This window comes from Abramis brama (genome assembly GCF_963993115.1).
Source record: "Abramis brama genome assembly, chromosome: 4".
In the NCBI taxonomy this organism is placed as follows: domain Eukaryota; kingdom Metazoa; phylum Chordata; class Actinopteri; order Cypriniformes; family Leuciscidae; genus Abramis; species Abramis brama.
Genome location: NC_139966.1, coordinates 8,197,303 through 8,213,296, shown reverse-complemented (window position 1 = coordinate 8,213,296; position 15,994 = coordinate 8,197,303). Strand labels below are relative to the sequence as shown.

Genomic DNA, 15,994 nt, shown 5'->3' with positions numbered 1-15,994 from the left:
AATTGATTTTTTTTTTTAATCTTCTAAAAATAATGGTTGTAGTAAGTTCAGACCTTAATCTTATATGTGCAAAAAGAAAATTGCCTTCAAGAGCATTTTAAAAAATGTTGACATGCATTTTTTTTTTTTACAAAAATATAACATGCCTAAGCGTTAGGCTATGAATAGTTACACTGATTGAAACTAATTTGTTTAGAAATTTGTTTAAAAAGTAGGCAGTTAAAGTTGTTTAAGGCAGGTTCGCATAAAATCATCATGACATGCATTTATTTTATGTTTTGATCTAACGAGCATCTGGTTTGGCGATGCAGAAACGGACTGTCCTGCTTATTTTTTTTCTTCTTCCAATTAGCCTACCATAGGCCTACTATGTAAAGAAAAAGAAAAAGAAAAAAGACGAGAACATGTTACTTGTTCAATTAATGAACAGTTTGTTTGATGACAAATCGCTAAAGATGAAATTGGCCTCCCTTTCTGTCATTGGTACATGGTACTTTTGCATCCATTAGTATTTTTTAAACGCAAAGTTGAACACCAAAATTAGAATTTGAACTGTACACACCAAATTATGCACAAAAAATAAACATTGACGTATTTTCAGATTTTTGTTTATGACTTTTTGCCCCTTTATTGGACATTTAAAATATTCACAAATTAATATGGAAAATGTTTGATTTTACTGGTTTTCTAAGGCCAAATTAGAACCCGGAAATGATATTTTTCCCGCAGTGCTGAATGAGAAGAGCCATGTCTCTGGAACCATACAGAGAGGTGATTTATAGGCTCATGATAATATATGTGTCTGAAAAAAAAACACAGAGAACAGCAGACTGTTACCTGGCAAGAAGGATACAGTTACAAAGAAAAAGCAAAAAAGACAACGACGTGTGCTAACAAAACCACTGGTTGAGCTACATGCTGAATACCAAGAGATTGGACACATGCCTTTGACTTACAGACATTTTGCAAGGTACTGCCCTTTTTGGGTAACAGTGGCAAAACCCAGGGACCGCAACACGTGTGCGTGCTTTGACCATGAACATATGAGGCTTCTCATAGAAAAAATGAATCAGAAGAAGATGCTCGAGCTCCTGTCTGCGATAGTGTGTGACCTCAAGAACAAAAAATGTATGTACAGAGTATGTCCTCACTGCTTCTATAATGAAGTTGAAACACCTGAGGCAGAGGAAGTGATCCTCACCTATGAGCAGTGGAAGAAGGAAGCTGTGTCTGTAGATGGAAAAACATCGACACACTTTGTAAAAGTGACAGACGTGCTCAATGCAAGATCTTAAAACCTTGTTCAATGTCACATTGGATAAACTGGAGGCACCAGTTTAATTGTCGAATGGCATTTTTGGCAGAAATTCACATCCCTAACATAAATATATATATATATATATATATATATATATATATATGAATTAAAAGAACATATACATACATACATACATACATACATATATATATATATATATATATATATGTGTGTGTGTGTGTGTGTGTGTGTGTGTGTATGTATGTATGTATGTATGTATGTATGTATATATATATATATATATATATATATATACAAATTATAATCAAAATAAGCCTACATATCAGTGAATGGATTAAAAAGACTGGGATTATATGATTAAGTTTTTTTGTAGCTTCGATATTCTTTTAACATTTAGCCCATTAATAATAATAACATTATTGTAACTTCATTAGAGTGCGGTCACGGTCACGAGGGGCTACAAATGAAAACAGACGCTTATTTGTCCTCACTATAGGCTATTGGTGTAGTCTATAGAAGTACAGTCATACTTCACAACTTTACTGCCATGATCGGGCATTTACTGTACAGACAAAATATATACTTTAAATAACATAATATACAGAAAGTTAATAAGGTAAAGAGATACAGGGAATTAAGAGGAAAACAAAGTATCTACAATGAATAAATGCAACCAATAATAACAATATAAAAATATATTACATAATAAAAAATAAACGACCAGTGAATGGATTTATTAGATTGGATAGATAAAAAAATTTTATAAGGCATATTCTTCTAACATTTATTGATAACAAACTTATCCACGACATATAATCACAATAAGTGACCACATTAAAACGAAGTGAAGCGAACATGTCCAGAACGCACCTCGAGGTGATCGGTTCTGCACAGACTTTGCTAATCTCATACAAGTCTATTAGTTGCCAGAGAGCAGACAGCTGATTCACAACATAGGGAGCGAAATGAGACGCATCTTTGTTATTATTCGCGTGTGGATGCGCTTTACTCACACAACACTATGTGCATTACTGTTATTATGCATTACGATGTTAACTTTAAAAATAATTCATTTCAGTTCTCTTTATTATTGTCTGAACGTGTTGTATTGATCAAAACACGTTAAATGATTAAAAAACACAAACCTTTCTTCAGCAGAATCACAGATGCAGGAGCGCGACGCAGCCTTATGACGTCATATTCCTACACCAAAATAAAAGTTCCGTTCACTCGAAATAGAAATTTACATAAAGAAAACACATTGAAAGAATTATAAGATAAAGGATTGATTCAAATGATAAATCGCAGATTCCCAAAGCTATCAATACCAATGAGATTTTTTTTTTTTTTTTTTAAAGCCGCAGGCTTATATCTAAGTATAATTATACCAACCATACTACTATTTAATTTATTAACTAAAACTGAATCCTTATCATGATGAATATATCCATCTTATTCCGTCTCAGTTTCTCCACAGAATCAATAGCCTATATAAAATCAATTTTTTTTCTTTGTTTCGTTAAAGTGCATTATATTAAAATGACTGTGACTGTAAAGAAGTACACTCATGATGGGTTTAACATGATGGGTGGATGAAATCTGATTTATATTTCATTATTTCTAATAAAATTGGAGACATGGTATTAGTGCTGAAATGTGACTAAACATCTCTTAGGCTTTCACATTCACAAACAGTTTCTCGTTTCCTGGAAATTGTTTATAAGAAAAAGGAATATAATTCACTGATAAAAGTCATACATATACAGTTTCTATTGGCAATAATATGATAGCACATTTTTGTTACTTAGTTTAGCTGTAATTAGGCCTAATGATATTGAAAAAAACAGATATTCTTTTCATGTCCAATTGTAAATATATATATTTTTTAGGAGGTTTTTGTAGTGGAAAATCATGTATTATTTGCAAATATTATGGAGAATACAAATAATAATAATATACATATTAATGTAAAATCATACATAAATCCAAATTTATCAAGACCCAACTCCTTTCGAAACTATGTGAACTGGAGGTCAATGTTATTTTCTTTAGATTTATGTAAAATAAGAATGAGGGAGTCACATGGCTCTGGGGAAGACGACTGGTTGATCGATTTGCTCCGACCACCCTTACTCCAAAAGTTATAACACCCCTGTGAATTTAATTAAATCCAATCGAAACAGAAATCTCTGGCGATTCTGACCTGATTGCCATGGCGGACATGTTAGTTGAGGAATAAATATTGACCGTGTCAGGACTTTTTTCCACATAATTTAAAAGCCATGTAACTTGTAAGCCTGACTTTTGCGGGAATACATTTGTTTAGTCAGTATCATGTTCCTTTCATATCCCGTATAGTCTTCGATGGGACAAGGTCATTGTTATGTTATTTATTTTTCCCTCTGTTATTTTGTGTTCTGTGGGATTTGAGCATGATTTCCCTGGTTATGCCCAGAGATCGTTGGATTATGGGCCTGAGTCGTTTGGGGACAGGGCTCGTGCCAGAAGGAGAGGGGTGGTAACTCACTATTTGCTCCCTTTATGGTCAACTTTAAAGGTGATCTAAGTAACTTTTTTACCTTAACTGAACAGCTTCGGAGTCATTGGAATGGTTATATTACTTATTTCGGGTTGAATGGTGGTCGTTTCGCACCCCCCTGGTGCCCGTGAGCGGAAAATACGCACTTGCAACTTTGAGCCGGCGGGCCGCCGCGTCAGGAAGTATCGGTTGATATCAGGTCTCGCGATGTAAACAATTGCTTTACGGCCAAAAGAAATCTGCTAAAATGCTGTCATTATTGCGCTCCCTCACGCTGTTTGAACCCGAATGAAGAAGATGTTTTAAAGAATGTCCCATCTGCTTTGATGTCGTTGATCTACTAGCCTCTGGTGTCTGAGAATCGCCAACGAGTTTTTACAACAGTGTTGTCAAATATCTATTCCGAAGCTGTGGGGGAGCTCTAGAGAGAAACCTGCGAGCAAAAAGCGAGAATACAGCGAAGAAATCCCGAAACTACTGAGCCCTGCTTTAATGAACATCTATACTCCAAAATGTATGTGCAATATTGTACATCCCAATTAATGCTGATTTGAAGCAAATTTAGATAGGTTCATATTTTCTATGAGTGATTACAATTCATCTAAAGCCCTCGAACGGGCCTCCAGTGCAGCTTAGTTGATGTACGGAGGGAACTGAACTCTGGAGCCAGAGATTACACATTTTATTCAACAAGACGTAAATCATATTCTCGCCTAGATATGTTTGTAACAAACTTGAAACCATTTGTTTGTTTTGTTTATTTAAATTTCAACAATCAAAAACATGTCTAATCAATCAAATGTTATAATTGATTATGGATTAGATAAACACATTTTTATAAATTTGATCATTAATCATTTATTAAAATGTATAAGAATAATAGAGTCCTATGAAATGTATCATTTTAATGAAAACATTTTTTTTTTATGATTTAATACAAATATATAATCAAAAATGGTGGTAATCAAATGAAAGCATAAACCTAACATTGTAATTAATGCTCTTTAAGCGTTGGATATGGTCATGTGTTCACGTCCTCATATTGTGATACGGCCAGAGGTGTAAAGTCCAGGGGTCAGAAAGTAAAAGTCATGCCATATGTTTATGAACTCGGCCAGCTGATTTCACTAATTAGTTCTCTCTCCTGGCTGAAAAACTGTGCTAATTAGCAAATCCAGGTGAATGGAACAAAATACTGAGGAGGACTTTTACTTTCTGGATCTAGACTTTACACCTCTGGATACGGCAGACGAAGAAAGGAACTATTCCAAGTTTTGTAACGGCGTGAGTAAATGAAGACATGTTTTGTTATCACTTTCATCTGTGAAACACTTGTTGATTTTGAAATAGTAATGAAATTGTTTTTGGTTCTTATCTCTGAACTGTTTACAGTACGGTTCAGAATGTTTTCATCTGTCAATGAGTTTTGAAAAAGTGGCAATTTTGTGCGTATTTACCTACTATTGCTAGACTATAACATTTTCAGTGGGGGAATAATCTAAATACAATGCATCTTGACATTTTGAGTGTGTGTGTGTGTGTGTGTGTGTGTGTGTGTGTGTGTGTTCAAATATAGGGAGAAAGAAGTAATATAAGATCGTGAAAGGATTTGTGTAAAACAGTATATTTAATGGTCTGTGCATTGAGGAAGCCTCACTGAATAATTCCAAACAACCACACAATGTATTGTAGCCAAAATTACAACACCAATCTAAATGTATTGTAAAAAGGCTTTTCACTGGTATAAACTATTTACATAATATACGTAAGCTCAAGTTTAACAAACAGAGCTGATGGTGAACAATGTAGCAGTTTTTATTCTGTATCCTCATGGATGATTCAGCTTGCATGTTCACAGGCGCTGCACACACTTGAGGATTTTGTCCATTTTGTGCGCCATGTTAATAAGGACAGACAACACCTTGAGCCGTCTTATAACTCTTTCCACATGTATGCAAACTTTGGCGATTCCTCCTTGTGTCTGTAACATCCCCGTCAGAAACTGTCCACCATTATGGGTAAATGCTGGCATGATAAGATTTACCTCTCAAACAGCAAATCATGAATTGTGAAGCTCTGTCTCTGTCTCACTTCATCAACGGGCTGAAGATAGTCCTAGAACTTGGTCAGAAGATAGTCACTACATCTGCCCCCATAAGCAGAGGTCATGAAAATAATAAGTCCATATGGGGAGTATTGTTTGAATAATGGTGACTATACAACTCCCCTCTGGAGTCAAGATTGTGTGCTTTTTACAGAGTTGTCTCAAGGCAGGTGGTGTTTGGGGAGTTTTCCTTAAAGCACTGAGCCAGTGTACTACGGATTGTTTCCCATGGCAGACATGGAATGTAGACTCTCATGTGCTCCTCCATTGTATCAATCCAGCGGGAGAGAATTCAGCTCGCCACACCCTGGGACACATCAAAGCGTTCAGAGAACTGTTGTGTAACATTATCTTGTCCACTGAGGCATAAGTGAGGTCTGTCTCCCACTGAGTGCAGGCATCACTGTACTGTATCACTGCCAGATCTGGACGACACTAAGTTGCTGTCTTGGAATGGTCTGTGCAGTCTCATGGTCACCTTACCCATCATCTGCAAAACACAACACCAGAGTAAGTCGGGTGCTCAGTAAAAACTGATAAGTCCTCTACCCTTTATTTACAAAAAGTATAACAAAAAAGTAGCAAATTTTGTACATGGTACCATGGTGTTCTGAGTTGCAGTACAGTGGTATTTTCATTCAATTCCATCACAGTACTTGCAGCACTTTTTTGTAACACTGTTTGCCACTGTTACATTTACATTTAGTCATTTAGCAGACGCTTTTGTCCAAAGCGACTTACAAATTAGGACTAAATTAAGCGAGTCATCGTGAAGAGGCAAGAAACAACGCAAGAAGTGCTCAAAATACGAAGTTCAGGCATTGTCCAGAGTAGCATAAGCCCGATAAGCGAGGATGTAAAAGAAAAGGAAAGTTTTTTATTTTATTTTATTTTATTTATTATTATTATGAGGTTAAGTGCTCACGGAAGAGAAGGGTTTTCAGCTGTCTTTTGAATGTTGCCAGGGATTCTGCATTCCGGATGAGGGTGGGGAGAGCATTCCACCAGCATGGAACTGTGAATGAGAATGTTCTGGAAAGTGATTTTTGTGGCTCTCTGTGATGGAACCATGTGCTGGTCATCAAATATCACTCCAAGATTTCTGACCGACCTTGATGGGGTGATTGATGATGAATCTAGCTGGATAGTGAAGTCGTGCTGTAGAGACGGATTGGCAGGGAGGACGAGAAGCTCAAGTCTTTGCCAGGTTGATCTGCTGGTGATGTTCCTTCATCCATGTCGAGATGTCCGCCAGACAGCTTGAGATCCGTGCCGCTACTGTGGGATCATCTGGTTGAAATGAGAGGAAGAGCTGTGTGTCATCTGCATAGCAATGGTAAGAGAAACCATGTGCCTGTATGATGTGTCCCAGTGATGTGGTGTAGATGGAGAAGAGCAAGGGTCCAAGAACTGAACCCTGAGGAACCCCTGTGGTCAGCTGAAGTGCTTTGGATATCTCGCCTCTCCATGCGACCCTGAAGGACCTACCTGTGAGATAAGACTCAAACCAGTGGAGGGAATTTCCTGTGATGCCCAGTGATGAGAGGGTGGACATAAGGATCTGATGATTCACAGTGTCGAAGGCAGCAGACAGATCCAGGAGAATGAGAACTGAAGATTTGGAAGCAGCTTTTGCGATCCGTAGGGCTTCTGTGACCGACAGTAATGCAGTCTCAGTTGAGTGCCCTTTCTTGAAGCCAGATTGGTTGACATCCAGCTGGTTGTTCAGAGACAAGAAGGATGTTACTTGGTTGAAAACAGCTCTTTCAAGTGTTTTCGCAATGAATGGTAGGAGAGAGATAGGTCTGTAATTCTCTACAAATGATGTGTTTAGCGTTGTTTTTTTAAGCAGTGGAGTTACCCAAGCCTGCTTGAATGCGGTAGGGAAAGTGCCAGTCTGGAGGGATGAGTTTATGATGTGTGTGAGTGCTGGTAGAAGTGTGGGAGAGAGATGGCTTGTAGAAGGTGTGAGGGGATGGGGTCTAGAGGGCAGGTGGTAGGATGACTGGAGTGGAGAAGTTTAGATACTTCTTCATCGGTTAGCGGAGAGAAGGAGGAGAGGGTTATTGGCTATGGAAGGGGCGGTCTGGGTTCCTGTGTGTGTGGAGCTGGGAACTGACTGCTGATAGATGTTGTTTTGTTGGTGAAGAAGTTAGCAAAATCGTCAGCAGTTAAAGAGGAGGCGGGTGGAGGTGGAGGTGGACAGAGGAGAGAGTTGAATGTCTTGAAGAGTGATCGTGTGTTGGAGGAGCTGTTGATCTTGTTGTGGAAGTAGGAAGATTTTGCAGCATGAACATCAACAGAGAAGGAAGACAGGAGAGATTTATACATACTCAGGTCATATGTGTCTTTTGATTTGTGCCATTTCCTCTCTGCTGCCCTGAGTTTGGTCCGATGTTCACGAAGAACCTCAGATAACCAGGGGTTAGAGGGAGTAGCGCGTGCAGGCCTGGAGGAGAGAGGGCAGATATTGTCTAGAGAAGAAGTAAGAGTGGAGCATAAGGTATCTGTTGCGGATACCTCGGATATAAGGTATCTGTTGTGGATACATTCACATCCAAAGATGAGAATTGCGAGGGTGAGGAAAGAGATGACGACACAGCAGAGGAAAGATGGGCGGGAGAAAGTGAGCGCAGGTTTCGTCTGAAAGTGACTGGTGGGGTAGTTGGTGGTGCACGGGTAGGAAGTTGAAAAATCGACAGGATTATTCTGGTCGCATCCACCCTCCTAGAAAATCCACATTGTTCTAAACGAGAGCTACTATCTCTGCTCGGCCACTTAAACTTTGCGATGCGCATCATCCCGCAAGGCCGCCCTTTCATCTCACATCTCCTCTTCCTCGCATCATCTGCTAGAGGACCAAATCTCCCTAACTACTTCATGTCGCAATGAGCTCAGTTTATGGATAACCTTCCTTAAACAATGGAACGGCCTGTCATTTTTCTATAATGATCTGATTTCTCTCCCTGAGGATATCCAACTGTTTACTGACGCAGCTCCCTCCATTGGTTTCGGAGGGTATTACCAAGGCCGTTGGTTCGCGTCTACATGGCCCGCCCAGCTGTTAGACTCACCGCAGTCACTAACATCCTCAGCGCTGTTTGAGTTGTATCCTCTAGTGGTAGCAGCTTTCCTTTGGGGTAAAGAATGGTCAACTAACAGCATAATGGTACACTGCGACAACGAAGCAACTGTGCATTGCATCAATAAAGGCCGCTCAAATTCCCCCGCACTAATGCCTCTCCTAAGACGCCTCATTTGGATCGCAGCTTGCGATCAATTCATTTTAACTGCAAAACATGTTCCAGGTTCCAGAAATCAAATAGCTGACTCTCTCTCTCGTTTTGCTTTCCAGAAATTCAGGCTGCTGGCACCAGATGCGGACCCATTTCCAACCCCAGTACCTCACTATTCAGAGCTGATATTCCCATAAACCACCCATTGAAACCACTTCTCGATGCCTCTCTTAATTCCATTCTTCAAGCCGTTTCACCCAGCACCCTCCATTCCTACTTAACCGCATGGAAGTGTTTTCAGTCTTTTCACTTCATATACAAGCTGCCTTTTCCAAATTTTTCTCTGCTCACCATAACTTCATTCATAACCTATCTCGACAGCATCAAGAACCTCAAAGCCGGCTCCATCAAGGGTTATCTAAGCGGAATCCAATTCTTCCACAAACTCCTTTTTGGTTCACCCTCCACAGAGATAGCAAATTCTCAGACATCAATGCTCATCAAAGGTATCCAAAAAACCCAACCCACCCGCCCAGATGCCAGGAAACCTATAACGTTAGACATACTCACTAAATGCATCTCCACCCTCCGCAGAGGTTATCACTCCACCAACACGGCCCGCACACTGGACGCAATGTTCATTTTGGCTTTTTCCGGTTTTCTAAGATGCTCAGAACTCACCATCACTTCCAGCTTTAACCCAAAAATCCACCCCACAACAACAGATCTATCAGTGCTAGACAACGAAACCATCTCCTACTTCATTAAGCAAAGTAAGACAGATCAAACCAGGAAAGGCCATTTCATATATATTTTCAATCTCTCATCACCAATCCAACCATACCAAACTCTCTCAGCCTACTTGCTTTTCAGGAATTCACAGTCTAAATCCCCTTCTGACCCACTTTTCGCAGACGACTCCAACCGCCCTGTCACACGTTTCTGGTTCCAAAACCACCTTAAATTCGTTTTGCTCCATTCAGGCATCCCAGCAGACCACTTTTCCAGCCATTCTTTTCGCATAGGCGCAGCAACCACAGCTGCTCAAAAAGGCCTCTCTCAGCAGCAGACCCAATCACTTGGCCGTTGGTCATCGGAAGCCTTCAAAAGTTACATCCGCTCAAACCGCTTCCATATCAAAGAAGCCCAACGAACCCTCATCAGCTAATTCTTTTTCCAACTCCTCATACACCCAACCCTACAGGCTACCACTCCTGCAGGAGCCATTCCCATCCTACCTCGCTTTTCTACCACAGCAATGCTATTTCCGTTACAGCCGGAGCTCAGATCTCCGTCCCACTCACCTTTCATATCTCAGTTGAAAGCAAGTCATTCCCAACACCACAGCAGCATCACCTCTTCCTCCAACAGGAGCCCCTTTATTCCACCCAACTGGCTCTAGTTAGTTAAAAGCAAGTTAACCAAGTCTACCACAGCTAATCTACTCCACTCCCGCAGAAGTTCTGTCACTCCGTCCAAACTTATTCCACTTCTGCAGCAGTGTCTTCTACTTCGCTTCCGCAGGAGCTCCATTACTCCGTCTAAACTTGCTCCACTGCCGCAGCAGTGTCATCTACTCCGCTCCCGCAGGAGCTCCATTACTCCGTCTAAACTTGCTCCACTGCCGCAGCAGTGTCATCTACTCCGCTCCCGCAGGAGCTCCATTACTCCATCTAAACTTGCTCCACTACCGCAGCAGTGTCATCTACTTTGCTCCCGCAGGAGCTCCATTACTCCGTCCAAACTTGCTCCACTGCCGCAGCAGTGTCATCTACTCCGCTCCCGCAGAAGCTCAGTTCTATGTCCAAAATTGGTTTGGATATTTAAAAGCAAGTTGAAAGCAAGTTTGGTCCACTGCCGCAGCAGTGTCATCTACTCCGCTCCCGCAGGAGCTCCATTACTCCGTCCAAACTTGTCCACTGCCGCAGCAGTGTCATCTACTCTGCTCCCGCAGGAGCTTAGTTCTATGTCCAAATAATTCGGATATTTTAAAGCTTTTGAAAAGCAAGTTTGGTCTACTGCAGCAGCAGCATCTCCTCCTCTACTGCAGGAGCTCCGTTCCCCGCAGCAGTGTTTACTCTTCCGTCCTTTTGCTATCAGCTAGTTGGATAGCAAGCCAAAGTAAGTTTGATCCACTGCCGCAGCAGTGTCAATTCTAGAGCTAGTTCTCCATCAACTTGCTTTTACTGCAGTGGTTATTCCATTCTCCTCCGCTTCCGCAGAAGTACATCACATATGACCATCCCCAGCCTACCACCTTAGAGGCACACCCATCTGACACCATGTTAGCTTTTCACTCTGCAAGTTTTGGGGGGGTCACCAACATCATCATGGCGGCTGTCCGGCATTTATTTGCAGCTTTTGGGGGGAGTACTCTGGGTTCGGGCCGAATACCGTGAAACTTCGTCCAGCGAATAAATGTGAGATTATCACAGTTAAGAAGGGGTATCTATTTGCAAACTCCAAGAAAGTTTAACTTCTGGCCACGAACATCAAACTTTCTGAGTTTATTAATTAAAACTACTCAATGTAGTCTATAATATCAAGCTTGTAGCTAGATCTTTTGTTTCATTGACTTTATAAAAGGTGGGTTTTCAAACACAGAGACCGTTAAAAGTATAAATGGGTTTATTGACAACAATGGCAAACGCTAGAGATTATATAAGCTATAAATATAAACGTACGTAAAATGCAAACAATAAAACAAACAAACATTTAAACAAACATGACGTGATCGAAATGAATGACATGAAAGAAAGAAAGCAAGAAAGAAATAAAGAGATAAGAGATAGAGGGTAACTTAATTCACAGACCTACAAGCTAGACACCAGGAATCAGCTGTTAGAGAGAGAGATACTTGCGAGATGTTGTACTCTTTCAGTGTGATGCTGGAGAAGGGACGCGCGCGTGCGCGTGTCCGGCTGGTTTGCGTCTAGCTTCGTCTTCTGGATCGTTTCGCAAAAGACAATGTAAAGGCTCACTTGAATTTAACGTTACCGAGAAAGTTCAGTCATTTCCCTTGTCGAGGGGAAAGGCGATAGGAACTTAGTTGCAAAGAACGGCAGCTACGACTCGAACATGTGTTCGTCCGAGGAGAAGGTCGGAGAGCCTTTCCAGATGTTCCTTGGAGAAGCGTTGCCGGGGAGGAGAGGAGGAGGTCAGAGCGATCGATGAGAGAAGAGAGTGAGGAAACTGAAGGTTTGGACTTTTATCAGTGTCCTCCCTTCTTCGTGGAGGACGAATCATCTGTCGAGATTTTTCTAGCGGGAAGATCCCTTTGTTCGTTTGGAACGGTCTCCTGGCTCGAGTTACAGTGACGATTGACTTAAGCCTTTCGGTTCCAGAAATATGAAATGTGTAAACAATGTATATTACTGCATTCTGCTATTGGAATTCGACTCTGTTAGATTGAGAGAATTACAGAGATATCAAACGCATCACATGAAGGTTGTAGAAATGCGAAGTTACAGGAGATATGCAGAATTACACACATTTCAAGTTTTGATTACCACATGACAAAATCGTAGACACCCCAATATGACATGGTCATAACAAAAGGCACCTCAGGAATATATCAACATTTTGGTAATGTCCTATGTGGGTAAGTCAATGGAAAGTCTGTGTGTGTGTGGTGTGTTTGGGACGTGACTCGCTTGGAATGTCTGCTTTCCTGGGTCGTAAAGTTTTATGGTCTGAGGTAGGGTTACAAAACCATGATTCTATTTGAGACCCTAAATTGGGAGAAACATTCTTTCGATAAACACTTAGAATTCAAAACTGCACATTAGAAACCACACCTCTATTATAAGGTAAACTAACCACACATGCATAATGGAATTGTACATATATTTAAAATAAATATTGCTTATCCTGAGTTACACACAAAGGTTGGTCTCTTGGTGTGTGTGTGTGTGTGGAGTATCTGGAGGCTTGTCACGTGATTCAAAGGTATGTGGTTTTGTTTACAGAGAGGGGGGATTTTACAAGGGTTCCCTTTGTTTACGTTAATGTATGACTCAGATGTCTCTCAGGGGAGCCACCACGATGCAATTTTGACCGTTCATGGTAGACTTAGAGGCACCATGAACAGACTCGTTGTCTTTTTAGACAACGAAGAATGTGTTTGGAGATCATGATTCACAGGCGCTCAACCCCTCCTACATTCCTCCAAGTAGGAAGGCACTAGCCCAGAAGGTCACGGATATGTATGACAGGGAGACAGCATCTTTGAAGAGAAGGGTGTCAAAAGTACCAGCTGTCTGTTTAACCACAGACTGTTGGACTTCAAGAACGACAGCATCATATATGTCTGTAACCTGCCATTTTATCGAGGATTTCCGTGTGGCCTCCTGCCTCCTGGACTGTTTTGAATTCAGTGAGCGGCACACAGCAGACAACATTGCACAACAGCTGCTTAGTGTTGCAGCAGAGTGGGGGGTGGACAAGAAAGTAGTGTGCTGCCTAACCGATAATGCGGCAAATGTTACTAAGGCTATACAAAGCATTGTATGGATGCACCTACCATGCCTGGCCCATACTATTAACCTGGTGGTAAGAGATGCCCTGCGAGCTTCAAAGCCCATCATTGATAAGGTGAAAGAGGCAGTGGAATACTTTCACAGAAGCACCGTGGGGGCACAAAAACTGAAGGAGACTCAACTACAAATGAAGATGGAGGAGCTCCGACCGAAACAGGATTGTCCTACAAGGTGGAATTCCACCTACTACATGTTGAAAAGCTTTATTGCCAGTAAAAATGCCATAATCTCCACCCTGGCCGTCACCAATGCACCTGTCCGCCACCTGTCCCAGGAGGAATGGACCACAGTGCAAGAAATGTGCACAATCTTGCAACCATTTGAGGAAGTCACTGTGGAACTCAGTGCAGAAAGGTATGTAGCTCAGTTGCACAGCAGTATATTTCTTTAGCATGCATGCATAGTACCTGATAGTAAATTATGAATATTTTATACCATATTAGAAATCTGTTTAATACATTGTAATATTTATCATTGTTTCAGCTTTAAAATTGTAACATTAAAGTTTTTTTTTTTTTTTTTCACCAGCTACTTGACAGCCTCGAAGGTCATAGTGCTGGCCAGGGGACTTCAAAGAGCCACCGCTGATTTCCGGCGAAACACTACAACAGCGGCAGCGCAAGGTGTGATCGACAGTCTGTGTGCGAGTATGTCATCGCGATTCCACAGGATTCATGCCAACCACATACTAGCAGAGACTGCTGCACTTGACCCGCGTTTTAAGAGGATGGCCTTCCCTGATGGCAGAACAGCAGATGAGACGTTTCAAAGGCTGTCAACTGCAGCAGCAAGAATTAGCAGTGGCACACCCATCCAACAACAACCAGCTGTGGAAGGACTGGAAGGAGCAGGCAGTGGTGCTGGATCAATAGTTTGGAGCTATTTCCATGAGGAAGTAAGGGTGGCAACAATAATTCACATTTTTTTCTCTAAAAATCTCTAGAATGAAATCAGTCTGATATCTCAGTCTAAAACTTCCACTAGCTGTAAATCACTGCATTTAATCTGTACATACTGCACATACTGTACATATGCAAATCTACTATTGTCACTTCTAATTAAATGCTAAACTGCATTTCATTACTCTGTTCTCTTACACTGTGTAATGACAAAAGTTGAATCTAATTTAATCTAATCTAATCACATAAAAATGGTATCCCCCATTGTTATATCTCCCACCCCTATGAGCAGGTAGCTGGAACAGTGGAAGCCAGGAATCCAAATGCCGATGCTGTCATGGAGGTGCGAGCCTACCTGGGGGAGCCTCTTCTTCCAACACATGAGGATCCCCTCAAGTGGTGGGAGAGTCGAGCCCCTGTTTACCCCAGGCTTAGCAAGCTGATGGCCAAGAAGCTTTGTGTTGTGGCGACATCAGTTCCCTCTGAGAGAATATTCTCGAAAACTGGACAGATAATCTCAGAGAGGAGAAGTCGCCTTAAGCCCAAAAAGGTCAGAGATCTTGTCTTCCTTAATGCAAATTTGCCCAAGGACAAGAAAGAGAGGCAGAAAAAGCCATAAAGTAAGGAACTGCTTTGTATTTATTTACATTGCATTTTGTGTTCATTTAAAACTTGACGGGGCTGATCTCTTATTTGCAAAGTTTACAGTAGTTATAGTAGTAATAGTGGACTGTACGTAGACATTTCCATTTAATTTATTCTAATTTTATCTACAATTATGTCTAATACTTTAAATATTTTTTGTTATCTATCAAAATGTTCTTTTGTGATACTGTTCTTGTATAGAAATTTTTCACTAAAAGCTGTTTTGCACAGACATTCATTGCAGCCCACTTTGTTATTGTTCATTTAAGGCTTGAAGGGGCTGATGTCCTATTTGCAAAGTTTACAGTAGTAATAGTAGTAATAGTGGACTGTATGTAGACATTTCCATTTTATTTATTCTAATTTTATCTACAGTATATATTTAAAACTTTAAATATTTTTTGTTTTCTATCAAAATGTTCTTGTGTGATAATGTTCTTGTGTGGAAGTGTTTGTAGTAAAAGCTGTTTTGCACAGAAATTCATTGCAGCCGGCTTTGTTTTTGATGTTTATTTGTGAGTAGGTATTGTATGAATAACATAAGTCAACGTAGCTTTACACATACACACACTTTGTACTAAAGGTAAATCCAAAATAGTGATGTCACTGTCTAAGCAGAGGGATGTTGTGCAACCCTATGGAATATAGTCCACACATGACAAATGAGGTAATAATCAATATTTCAGTATAATTCAAACTCAGATATTGGTGTGTGATATCTGAGTTTTAATTATTTGACTACAAATCTCACCTC

General features: G+C 40.6%; 2 protein-coding genes across 4 annotated transcripts in view; one reads left to right on the top strand and one right to left on the bottom strand.

The window, feature by feature from the left end:
• Positions 1-15,994, top strand: part of LOC311081602 (protein NLRC3-like) — a 649,618-nt gene that overhangs the window by 224,677 nt on the left and 408,947 nt on the right. The gene's annotated exons all lie outside the window — the stretch shown is intronic.
• The window catches only part of LOC311081607 (uncharacterized protein), a 57,070-nt gene that overhangs the window by 23,788 nt on the left and 17,288 nt on the right, over positions 1-15,994 (bottom strand). Inside the window, exon 1 of one of the 2 annotated variants that reach the window (XM_084112172.1) lies at positions 2,425-2,489. The exons of the other annotated variant lie outside the window; for it this stretch is intronic. The gene's annotated coding sequence lies outside the window, so the exon portion shown is untranslated. Of the gene's footprint in view, positions 1-2,424; positions 2,490-15,994 lie in introns of those variants that run through there. 2 annotated transcript variants of the gene reach the window in all.